The following is a 10,616-nucleotide window of genomic DNA, read 5'->3' on the forward strand; positions in this document are numbered from 1 at the left end:
TCATATCTCTGAATCCATAAGCATCCTTTAGAAAACTTGCCGAGTGCATTGCCAAAAGAGCTTTATGATGATTTAGCTACTTTATATTCTGTTCTCAGGGCATGACTTAATGCATGATGGATCATGTAAATTTTCTGTAAATCCTATGTATGTCACAGGGTCCCCAGTGTCTTTTGGGGGGAAGTACTGGATATTTCTCAACTCTTTTAGAATGACGGCATGCCGAATGTTGACAGGATCGGGTAGCTCAGTCCTACCCTGTGATTTTGTTCCTGCCAAAAAACTGGCCCTATAGACAGCAGCACAACAAAATTATTAATGTCATCAAGATTTGGACAGGTTAGGAGAATGGACAAAGAAGTGGCAGTTGGAATACAACGTGGGGAAGTGTGAGGTCATGCACTTTGATAATAAGAACAGAGGCATAGACTATTTTCTAAATGGGGAGGGAATTCAGAAATCTGGAGTGCAAAGGGGCTTGGGAGTCCTAGTCCAGGATTCTTTTAAGGTTAACTTGCAGGTTCAGTCGGTAGTTAGGAAGGCAAATGCAATGTTGGCATTTATTTCAAGAGGACTAGAATATAAAAGCAGGGAAGTGCTGCTGAGGCTTTATAAGGCTCTGGTTCGACCCATTTAGAATATTGTGAGCAATTTTGGGCCCCGTATCTCAGGAAGGATGTTCTGGCCCTGGAGAGGGTCCAGAGGAGGTTTACGAGAGTGATCCCAGGAATGAAAGGCTTAACGTATGAGGAACGTTTGAGGACTCTGGGTCTATACTCGATGGAGTTTAGAAGGACGAGGGGGGATCGGATTGAGACTTACAGAATACTGAAAGGCCTGGATAGAGTGGACGTGGGGAAGATGTTTCCATTAGTAGGAGAGACTAGGACCCGAGAGCCTCAGAGTAAAGGGAAGACCTTTTAGAACAGACATGAGGAGAAACTTCTTTAGCCAGAGAGTGGTGAATCTATGGAATTCATTGCCACAGAAGGCTGTGGAGGCCAGGTCATTGAGTATATTTAAGACCAAGATAGATAGGTTCTTGATCAGTAAGGGGATCAAAGGTTACGGGGAGAAGACAGGAGAATGGGGTTGAGAAACTTATCAGCCATGATTGAATGGCGGAGCAGACTCGATGGGCCGAATGGCCTAATTTCTGCTCCTATGTCTTATGGTCTTATAGTCTAAGTACAATGTTGTAGGATCTGAAATAGTTTGCCTTGAAGTTATAATATTAGCCCAGATTTTTCTCTAAGTGGGGAAGAATCTGCACTTGCCATTCACCTTGCCGAGAGCTGCCTACAAACTTTTTATGGGCTACTCAGTGGAGATTTCCTTTAGTTTGCCATCACAGCACCCTCTACAGGATTTCTGGTGGCTGTGAGCAGGGCCAAGCAACAGCAAGACTTTCAACCAAACAAATTGAATAATCCTCATTGTTACACACAAAATCCAAACCATGTAGCAAGAAATGTAAATTAATTTTAAATGTAAAGAAAACAAAATAAAAATTGACTGAGGGAGAGAGATAAAAGAGACAGTCGTAAAAGGTTAAAATAAAAAAAAATCCCCCAACAATAACTTTCTAGTGAGGGAATAAGCCTCCACACTTGTAATATTATTTTTTCCACAGCCAGGTAGGTTGTTCCGCAGTAATTACCACAAGAATAGGAGTAGGCCATTCAGCCCATCGAGCATGTTCCACCATTCAATTAGATCATGGCTGATTATCTTCCACAATGCCACTTTCCCACGCTATCTCCATATCCCTTGATGTCATTAGTCTCCAAAAATCTTATCGATTTCTATCTCGAACATGCCCAAAGATTCAGTTTACACAGCCCTCTAGAGTAGAGAATTCCAAAGTTTCGCCACCCTCTGAGTGAAGAAATTCTTCCTCATCTCGGTCTCAAAAGGCCTACCCCTTATTCTGAGATCATGTCCCCTGGTTCTAGATTCAGCAGCCAGCGGAAACATCCTAGCTACCTCCACCCTGTCACATCCTATAAGAATTTTATAAATCTCAATGAGATCACCTCTCATTCTTCAAAACTCTTGAGAATACAGGCCAGTTTCCTCAATCTCTCCTGATAAGGCAGTCCCACTATCTCAGGAATTAGTCTGGTGATCCTCCATTGCACTCTCTCTATAGCAAGTATATCCTCCCTTAGATAAGGAGACCAAAACGATATACAATATTCCAGCTGCAGTCTCACCGAGGCTCTATATAATTGCAGCAAGACATCTTCTGTACTCAAATCCCCTTGTGATGAAGGCCAACATGCCATTTGTCTTCCTTGCTGTTTGCTGCACCTGCAAGTAACTCATGAATAAGGACACCCAGGTCCCTTTGGATACCAACACTTCCCAACTTCTCACCATTTAAGAAATATTCTGCCCTTCTGTTTTTTCTATCAAAGTGAAAAACTTAACAATTATTCACATTACATTCCATCTGCCATGTTCTTGCCCATTCACTTAGCCTATCCAAGTCCGCTTGAAGCCTCCTTATGTCCTCCTCACAACTTACGTTCCCACCTAGTTTTGTGTCAGCAAATCAGCAAATTTGGAAATATTACATTTGACCCCCGCATCCAAATCATTTATATAGATTGTGAACAGCTGTGGCCCTAGCACTGTTCCTTGTGGTATCCCACAAGTAGCAGCCTGCATCATGAGTATGATCTGGTTATTCCTACACTCTGCTTTCTTTCTCTTAACCAACTCTCAATCCATGCTAGCATATTAGCCCCAATCCCATACACTCTAATTTTGTTTACTAACCTCCTGTGAGGACCTTATCAGAAGCCTCTGAAACCCCAGATACACCACATCCACGGGTTATCCTTTATCTATGCAATAAGTAACGTCCTCAAAAAACTCCAGTAGGTTTGTCAAACATGATTTCCTTTTCAGAAGTCCATGTTGACTCTGCCCAATTTTACTATTGCTTTCTAAGTGTCCAATTATCACATCCTTTACAATAGATTCTAACATTTTCCTTACTACTAATGTCAAACTAACAGGTCTATAATTCTCCATTCTCCCTCTCCCTCCCTTCTTAAATGGTGGGGTTACATTTGCCACTTTCCAGTCTGCAGGAACCTTTCCAGAATCTATAGAATTTTGAAAGATAGCCGCAAATGAATCCACTATCTCTATAGCCGCCTCTTCAGCACTCTGGGATGCAGCTCATCCGGCCCAGGGAATTTATCAACCTTCAATCCAGTTAATTTTTCAAATACCACCTCTTTATTAATATTAATTACTTTCAGTGCCTCGGCTTCACAAGTCCCTCGGTTGCCTAGTGTTCTGGGAAATTTTCTGTATCTTCTTCTGTGAAGATGGACACAAAATAATTGTTTAGTTCCTCCACCAGTTCCCTGATTTTCCCTATAAATTCTCCGGTCACCACCTGTAATGGGCCTACATTTGCCCTAGACAATATTTTCCTTTTCACATACCTAAAGAAGTTTTTACAGCCTGCCTTTATGTTTCTCACTAGCTTCTTTTAATATTCTGTTTTTTTTTAATCAGTTTCTTAGCCATGCTTTGTTGGGTTCTAAACAGCGCCTAATCCTCAGGGTTACCACTTTTTCTGGCATCTTTATAAGCCATTTCCTCTGATCTAAAGCGACCTTTAACTTCTTTTGTTGGCCACAGTTGATTCATCTTTCCCATTGGGTTTTTAAGCCATACAGGAATGTATATATATTGCAGACTATGTAATACTTTAAATACTAGCCATTGCCTGTCTATCATCAAATCTCTTAGGGCAGAATTTTGCCCTCAGCGGGGCGACTGCTTTATTGGTATCGCACCACAGTTTCACGCTGGCGGGCGAATTAAGGCCTGCCCAGCGTGGAACGTTAGCGGCAGCGCTCAGCGCTGCTTGTGCAAGCAAGGGGAGGAGGGTGAGCAGGCCTAGCACAAACTTCATGCATGCGCGCGAAAGAGTGCTTCAATCTCTCTGAGGCACGAAGCTGCCTCAGGGAGATAAAACGCTGTTTAAAAAATGAAGAAAATAAACGTCATAAAACATGTCCCCTCATCTAACAGAGTCACATGAGCAGGGATATGTTTGTAATTCAAATGTGAAATTTTTATTTTATTTTTATTTGCTTTAGGAAACTTCATCCCGCCTGTGGATGAGGCTTCCTAAAAAGTGCAAAGGCCGCTTGGCGTTTTCGCCTGCTCGCCAAGCATAAATTTGAGATTAATTACCTTGTTAATGGCCTTAATAGGCCTTTTAATTGTCGGAGGGCGTGCTGCCAACTCAGATGCGTGCCTGCCGAACGAAATATCGCGGGACTACATCGCGCGTCATTTTACGCTCGGCTGGGTTTGGCGTACGCCGATCTCAACATTCTGCCCTTAGTATATTTTCTCATTGCCAACTCTCCCCGCACCTTCATAGTTTCCCTTGTTCAAATTTAAGACCCTAGTTTCAGAATAAACTATATCACATTCAAACTTAATGTGAAATTCTATCATATATGGTCACCATTACCCAAAGGCTCCTTTACAGCAAGGCTATTAATTAGCCCTTTCTCATTACATATTAGTAAATCTAAAATAGCGCAATCCCTAAATGGCTGTTCAACATACTGTTCCAGAAACCCATTTCGTACCCACTCAGGAATTCATCCTCCACAGCATTAGTGCTAATTAGTTTTACCCAGTCTATATATAAATTGAAGTCGCCCATTATTACCACATTACATGCATCTCTAATTTCCTGATTTATATCATGACCAACGTTACTACTGCTGTTTGGTGGCCTATCAACAACTTCCACCAATGTTTGAGCCCCTTTCTGTTCCTTAGCTCCACCCAAACTGATTCTACATCTTGATCCTTTGATCTAAGATCCTGTCTTACTAAAGCATTGAACTCATTCCTCATTAAGAGTGTTACCCCACCTTTTTCCTTTTTGCCTATCCTTCCACTTAATGTTAACAACTCAATTTACTCCTGAATGCACCAGCCCTAACTTTTTGAGCCATTTTAGTTCAGAAATAACAGACAAGTACAGCAAGTTCAGACCATTGCAGTAATTTTCAATACTGATTCTGTCAGACTGGACTGCAATAGCTCACCCTGTGGAGGAACAGGGTATCTCTGACAGCAACACCTCGGGCAGAATATTGCCATCGGCGTGCGGGGTGGACCCAACACGCTGACACGTAAGGTAACGCACGATGATGTTGGGTGTGCATCCCGACATCATCGCACACGATTTCGCTCGGCGGGCGTGTGCTGGAGGCAGTTGTGCACCCGCCAAACTGTCAACAGCCTACTGAGGCCATTAAAAAAGTAATTAAAGTTGTTAAGAACGCCTTAAGGTTGGTGGGCAGGCGAGCCCAAGTGTTTTTCAGGAAACCTCATCCATGGACAGGATCAGTTTTCCTGAAGGTTTTATAAGATAATTAAATAAATTTTCCAAACTTCACAAACGTGTCCCAGCTCATGTGACACTGTCACATGAGGGGACATGTTTAAATAATTTTTTTTTTATTTATTGAAAACTTTTATAATTCATTCAATCTCCCTGAGGCAGCTCTGTGCCTCAGGAAGATTGCTGCTCGCTTTCGCGCGCATATGCGAGAGAACACAGGCCCCGACTCTCACTCCTCCCCCCACCCCCACAGGTAGCGCTGAGGGCTACTGGCTACGCATTACACTAGGCAGGCCTTAATGGGCTCACCCATGTAAAATGGTGGCGCCTGCGATCGGCTCTGCGCCCACCCCCGCCCAGCCCGCCCACCATTGGAAAAATTCTCCCCCTGGATTTCTGCATTTAACTGTGTATGTGCACGCTTCAAAAGCTGCTGTCAGATTTCCTTCATTATAAAGGTGAACACTAATATCATTACCGTTATTCTCATCACAAATTCTGATCCATTATTGTGTAAAAATCACCTAATATCAAATATATTTTTAAATAAAATCTTTTGTTCCTTCTTTTTCTGAAAGACAGGGATGTGTATCCAGCATTAACCGTAGACAGGTGGAGTAAGACTGCAGTTTTAGTGCTTTGCTTTATATTGAGAATCGCAGATATAATTGCTGTTTTCAATTTGTGTTGAGGGAAAGTAATGTGGGCTTATTTTGAGTAAGCATTCAGTTCAAATTCTTGAGGGTGTAATGATGCACTGGAGAAAATGAGTGTGTTGCCATAAATTTTAAATGGGTAGATGTGTAATGATTGGCATGTATCTGTTGAACAAAGTTATTTACTCAATGCATTGCACAAATGACAAAACAAAGTTGGGTTAATATTCTAAAATCCTTTATCATTGTGAAGCATTATACCCAAAAGAAGCAAAAGAAGTATATCAATTCAAAGAGATAGTCTGCACCACCTTCTCGGGCAACTAGGAACGGACAATGAATACAGCCTTGCCAATATTATGCACAACTCAAGAGGCAGTTTTTTAAAAGGGCAATAAATCTATCCAACTGAAAGAGTTCACTAAGGAAAACAATTACTGTCATTATATTCTGACTGATTAAATTCATGAGCGATTTTAAGCGAACAGTGCTATTAAAAGCCCTACTTTCTTAAGTCTTCAGATTCCATTGACAAGATGGTCCCTGATTTATTTTTGTTGAGAATATATTTGGCTTATATATGTATATAATTAGAAATGGGGGTCAATTTATGGTTTAAAATCTAATTTCTGTTCGTGAGTTCCATTTTTGAGTTAGATTTGGTGTAATTGCATTTGACCCATCAACTCTCATGGGAGAAGATGAAACACTGGAGCTGATGTAGAAAAGACTAATTGGATTTTCTTAAGTGGTTAGATGAATAAACACTGCCTCCATAGAGTAGTTTATTACAAATCTGCATCTGTCACATGACTATCAAAACACCAATATTTTTTATTAATAAATGTTAAGTCTACTTCCTGGTGATTGAATTAGTTAATTTGCTGCCACCTTAGAACTGGGCCATACAGACCAAGTAGATATCCAGGCCTATGAATTAGCTTGTTTTAATTGCTGCAGCAAGAGGGGTGCTATTGTCGTGACCTTGGGCTAAAAAGAGAAAAATACGCCAGGATTTTACTTTTAGACACTGAACTTAATTATTGCTGTTTCATTTAAATGCAAGAACTACATGGTAACGTTCACAAATTCAAGAAAATCCTGGTAGTTTATTAATATATTTAAATCTAAGCATCCATTTTTTTCCAGACTGAATCTAATGGATTTCAATGAACTGCAGCATTTAATTCTCATCATACTTTGCTGTCAGAACCCCAAAGGCACTGAACCAACTGCAGCCTCAGTGGAACACCAGCCTGATTTTGAAGAAGTCACCCGATATCAGCCTTGAAAGCACATTCACTTTGTGAAAACAGCAGTGGAGAAGTCTTACTACTGTCTAAATGTTCCATACAAAACAACTCTGTACTGCGCCTATGTTTAAGTCTGTCTTTAAGTATAGTACCTATATGCTTTATATATTTGTGTACTTTGTAGCTTCATAACAACAAAACAGTATGTTACACCCTAAAATTATTGTTATTTTATGATGTGTTGAGAGGAATTCAGCATGCAGAATGTCAATATAGAATTTGATCAAGCTCAACAGAAGATTGTGATTCTGAACAAGCAAGGCATTGTTGATGTCCTAGGGCTAAAGATGTGATCTGAAGATTATAGCAAAATATACCCTGCCTATTGCTATGGACTCAGATCTGCATTTGTAGAATAAGTATGCATGGAGCTTTTTTCCCTGGCGTCCCATTAAATTGTTTTGATGAGATGATATTACAGCATCATCCATGTAAAACTGAAAATGAATTTGGAACTTTGCTGGCCTAATATTTATTTTGTTTTCTGTTATAGAGTGTAGCATTCATAAACTCATACAAAGAAGGGTGACTTCAAGGTTGAGTATGATTTTTGAAGGGAGATTTTTTTTTCCTATGTTAATGAAAGTTGGATGTACAAATTATAATGGAATACAAGAACATATATTGAATTCTGTGTGTGTGGTTTCCTTTCCTGTTGGAAGAAAGGGACAGAATGCACCCAGCTACATAACATGTTACAGAAAAATTGATTACTGGCTGTATGTTTGTGACTTTCTGTGTAAAACAAAGGTGTCACGTGTAAGGTGTTGAAGGTATAGATGGCAGGACAACTGTGGTGTAGTGCATGTTCATATTAGACAAGGAGCTGATTCCAAGGCCAGATCAATTTATGTTCTGTATATGATTATTAATCTTGTGGGAAAAATTTGAGAAGCTTGTATTCCAATGCAGTATTTTTGTCCCTGTGGGACTATTGTCTGATAGACAGACTGCAGTTTCAGATTTTGAAAATGTTGACTTTGACTCTGCAGGCTTGATCATGTGTCATTGCATTCCAGAATTCAAAACGGAGCCCCAAGTACTGTGCAGCAGTAATAAACATGCAGAGCTTCATTGTGGACAGAGTTTGTGTTTTATTACTCAAGGAGTGTATTTAAAGTTTCAAATAATCCCTGCGGCCTTTCTTGTTAATTAGGTTTTACAAATGCCTTCTTTATTATTGTACTGGTTAGACAATAGTCAGCTTGATTCATAAGGTGCTAAGATTTTCGGAATGTCTCTATTTGGAGTTTTGGGAGTTAATATTTTGATTTTAAACTCATTAGAAATATCATTTGTTTAATGTCCCTGCAATGTAAATATTGTAAAGAGAAAATTCCCAGAACTGCATCATGAGTATTACTTTGAGTCTATATTTCAACTCCCCTGGCACTGGGGGTTAGTTGGGGGCGGGGGGTGTGGGGATTGAATCGTTTGAAGCATGAAAACTTGAGGAGTCAAAAAATGGCATCTGTTCTTGTCTTGGGCCTATTCAATGGAGCTTGACACTGAATCTCTGGTTTGGCTGTATACTCACCAATTTGATTCAACTAAACAGAAAATGTCCAAAGTAATTCATTCATTCAATTAAAAGAAAAGCAGCTGAAGAGGAGTACAGGTGGCTTTGTGCCCTCCAAACAAACTCTCCTATCTTTAACTCCAGGCAGTATTTGAATTCTGTATGTTTCTATTTTTTCTCATTAGTTTTGTTTTGCTATGCAAATCTATTTTGTTTATTCAAATAGTCACTTAACTGCATTTCAGTTAGTTAGATTTACACTTAAGTCATTTGTTTTTGTATTTGGTTGTAAATAGCTTTAATGTACATTGAATTTTGCATTGTAAGATTTTATTTTATTTCTTGTATTATATTGAGCAAAAAGTCCTTATGTATAGTAAAGTACTTAATAAATATATTTGCTTTTCAGCAGATTGACTTTAATTTAACAACTACATTATTGTGGCCTAAACAGTTGGGTGGATTTGTTTAAAAATGAAGTGAAAAAAAAATGTTGGGCAACGACTCAATCATTAGTTGTCTGATTGAAGAGTGAAACTTGCCCTTTTAAAATGAAACTGTTAGAATGAGTAGTGATGTTCTAACCTATCTTCTCATGTTAAATGGAGAGAGTGGCATCCTAGTCAAAGAATGGTTGAATCCAACATTGTGTGGGGGTTTGAGTTAACATACAGTCGATTCAGAACTTTTTGTGTGAATCATCATCTCCACTAATACTACTTTTCTCTGACAGCCAGCCTCCATTTTTATAAAAATCATTAAAGACAGAAAACTTTAAAGTTGATAATTATTTAAAACTGATGATACACATATGCTGCTCTCTCAGCTCCATGCCTCAGGGAGATTGCTGCGCTCTTTTGCGTGCATGCACAAAAGAGTGCTGGCCCCGACTCTCCCTCCGCCCTCACAGGTAGCGCTGAGCGCTACTGGCCGTGTATTGCACTTAATTGCCCCCCCCCCCACATAAAATGGCGGTGTGCAGTGATCGTGGGCAGCAATTGGCTCTGTTCCTGCCCAGCACGCCCGCCATAGGAAAATTCCTGGCCAATGAGTAACGGTCGACAGGTGGTTTTGTGACTGGAAGACTTTCCAATGGAGTTTCACGTGGCTCAGTGTTAGGTCCCTCAGTATAAGATACTTTGTTTTTCATGGTATATATCAATGTGTTACTGACAAGGTGAGAGGGAACTGCTGAAATCCTTGTCGCCTTTCCCTGCTGTCCATCATCAGTGAATTTCTGAGAAGAGGATGTGTGTTTTTTAACCCTTGAATGCGAGACCAATTAAATAACCAGCAGCAAGCATTTTTGTGGGTTTAAGTAAAGGAAATTTATAGTTTATTTAAGCGCTCACCCTGAAATCTAATGCTATGGCATCCACTCACACAAGAACGCGCACACAAACACACTCAAAGAAAGAGAATAGTGCACTTTTAAAACAAAAGGGACAATTCATAATTCATATGATTGTCTTGTTCTGGAAAACACATGTTGCAGGCCTGATGAAAATACATCTTCACTCCTAAAGGGTAATTTGGGTGAATTCAATAGCCCAAGTCTTATGCCACAGCCATTTTCTCTCAAAGAGATAGACTTTCTGCAGGTCATAAAGCTAATTATTTATAGTCTTGATACCAGGATGTCAGTTTGCTATATTCATGGACCCGAAAAGGAACAAGTTTGGTGACCTTACTATGTTATAGCCTCTGGTTCTTAAGGCATATTGCTTATT

At 39.9% G+C, this 10,616-nt stretch overlaps 1 protein-coding gene across 1 annotated transcript in view; it reads left to right on the forward strand.

The window, feature by feature from the left end:
- ankrd50 (ankyrin repeat domain 50) overlaps window positions 1–9,297 on the forward strand; it is a 188,124-nt gene extending 178,827 nt beyond the window's left edge. The window contains exon 4 of the mRNA XM_041186591.1: window positions 7,204–9,297. The gene's annotated coding sequence lies outside the window, so the exon portion shown is untranslated. The remainder of the gene's footprint in view (window positions 1–7,203) is intronic.
- Window positions 9,298–10,616: the final 1,319 nt, after the last annotated feature.

Source organism: Carcharodon carcharias, chromosome 1 (genome assembly GCF_017639515.1).
Source record: "Carcharodon carcharias isolate sCarCar2 chromosome 1, sCarCar2.pri, whole genome shotgun sequence".
Classification (NCBI taxonomy): domain Eukaryota; kingdom Metazoa; phylum Chordata; class Chondrichthyes; order Lamniformes; family Lamnidae; genus Carcharodon; species Carcharodon carcharias.